We start from the raw sequence: 2,257 nt of genomic DNA, 5'->3' as shown, positions 1-2,257 counted from the left end.
TAGTCAGCGCAAGCTGATGACTTGCACTTACTGGGGTATACCGTTCATGAAAACAATTGCAACCCCAATCCTATCATTATCAAGGTATGGTAACTAAGAACCACCCACCGAATCGAGAAAGAGCTCTCAATCTGTCAATCCTTCCGGTGTCTGGGCCTGGTGAGGTTTCCCGTGTTGAGTCAAATTAAGCCGCAGGCTCCACTCCTGGTGGTGCCCTTCCGTCAATTCCTTTAAGTTTCAGCTTTGCAACCATACTTCCCCGGAACCCAAAGACTTTGGTTTCCCGGAAGCTGCCCGCCGGGTCATGGGAATAACGCCGGCGGATCGCTAGTTGGCATCGTTTATGGTTAGAACTAGAGGTATCTGATCGCCTTCGAACCTCTAACTTTCGTTCTTGATTAATGAAAACATCATGGCAAATGCTTTTGCAGTAGTTAAGTCTTCTTGACGGTCCAGAATTCCTCTAAGCGATGCATGTCACGAATGCCCCCGCCTGTTCCGATTAGTCATTTACCTCTGGTTCCGAAACCAACAAAAAATAGAACCGGGTCTATTCCGTGTTCATGCATCACCATTCGGGCCATTCAAATAGCCTGCTCTGAGCACTCTAATTTTTCAAAAGTAAACTCTCCGGCCACTGGGACACTCGACAAGAGCATCCGATGTGAGCAGCGAAGCGGCTGTTCGGGCGTGACAGTAAACACCGGGCGGTGCACCGTCAGTCGAACTTGAGATCAACTACGAGCTTTTTAACCGCAACAACTTTAATATACGCTATTGGAGCTGGAATTACATGGCTGCTGGCTGAACTTGCCCTCAATGGATACTCGTTAAAGGATTTAAAGTGTACTCATTCCGATTGCGAGGCCTCGGATGAGACTCACATCGTTATTTTTCGTCACTACCTCCCCGTGCCGGGAGTGGGTAATTTGCGTGCCTGCTGCCTTCCTTAGATGTGGTAGCCGTTTCTCAGGCTCCCTCTCCGGAATCGAACCCTGATTCCCCGTTACCCGTTATCGCCATTGTAGGCGCATAACCTACAATCGAAAGCTGATAAGGCAGACACTTGAAAGAAGCGGCGCCGGTGCGGAGACCGTGCGCTCAGCCCGAAGTTATTCAGATTCACCACAGGTGGGTTACGGACCGGGGCCCGACCAGTTTTGAACTAATAAAAGCGCTCTTCCCTTGCGGTCAGAGACCAATTGCATGTATTAGCTCTAGAATTGCCACAGTTATCCAAGTAAGTGGGTTTACAGATCCAATGAAACATAGCTGATTTAATGAGCCATTCGCGGTTTCGCCTTAAATCGGCTTGTACTTACACATGCGTGGCTTAATCTTTGAGACAAGCATATGACTACTGGCAGGATCAACCAGGTAGCTGCTGCTGTTGGCGGCGCCTATCACGGCGGCCAAAATAGTGAGATTGAGAGAGAGGCAGAAGACATTGGGCGAGTGACCGCACGTTGGCCTTAGAGAAATAGCAAACCAGATGATCAGATCTAACTGCACCTTCTCTTGCTATCCTCGGCGCCGGCAGCGCCACCGTGTGTGCCAATCTCCTCCCTTATCCGCTCCTCTTTGCCCCAGCTCCAGCGAGGCAGCCGACATTGAGCGAGGGACCGCACGTTGGCGAATCTCCTCCCTTATCCGCTCCTCTTCTCTTTGCCCCAGCGAGGCAGAAGACATTGGGCGAGGGACCGCACGTTGGCCTTAGAGAAATAGCAAACCAGATGATCAGATCAAACTGCACCTTCTCTCGCTATCCTCGGCGCCGGCAGCGCCACCGTGTGTGCCAATCTCCTCCCTTATCCTCTCCTCTTCTCTTTGCCCCAGCGAGGCAGCCGACATTGGGCGAGGGACCGCACGTTGGCCTTAGAGAAATAGCAAACCAGATGATCCGCTCAAACTGCACCTTCTCTCGCTATCCTCGGCGCCGGCAGCGCCACCGTGTGTGCCAATCTCCTCCCTTATCCGCTCCTCTCCTCTTTACCCAGCTCCAGCGAGGCAGCCGACATTGGGCGAGGGACCGCACGTTGGCCAATCTCCTCCCTTATCCGCTCCCCTTCTCTTCTCTTTGCCCCAGCGAGGCATAAGACATTGGCCCATCTCCTCCTCTCTCTCTTTCTCTTACTGTTTGTGGGGACGTGGGCTCATGAGCGCCATCGTCGCCCAATATTGGTTAGGTTGTGTATTTCACGGGTGGGAACCGCCATCATCGTTGTTAGGTGATGGGGTAACCCAACGTGTGCTTTGA

This window comes from Homarus americanus, unplaced genomic scaffold (genome assembly GCF_018991925.1).
Source record: "Homarus americanus isolate GMGI-L3 unplaced genomic scaffold, GMGI_Hamer_2.0 scaffold46944, whole genome shotgun sequence".
Taxonomy (NCBI): Eukaryota; Metazoa; Arthropoda; class Malacostraca; order Decapoda; family Nephropidae; genus Homarus; species Homarus americanus.
The sequence above is the reverse complement of the archived record's forward strand: the minus strand, read 5'-3'. Positions refer to the sequence as shown.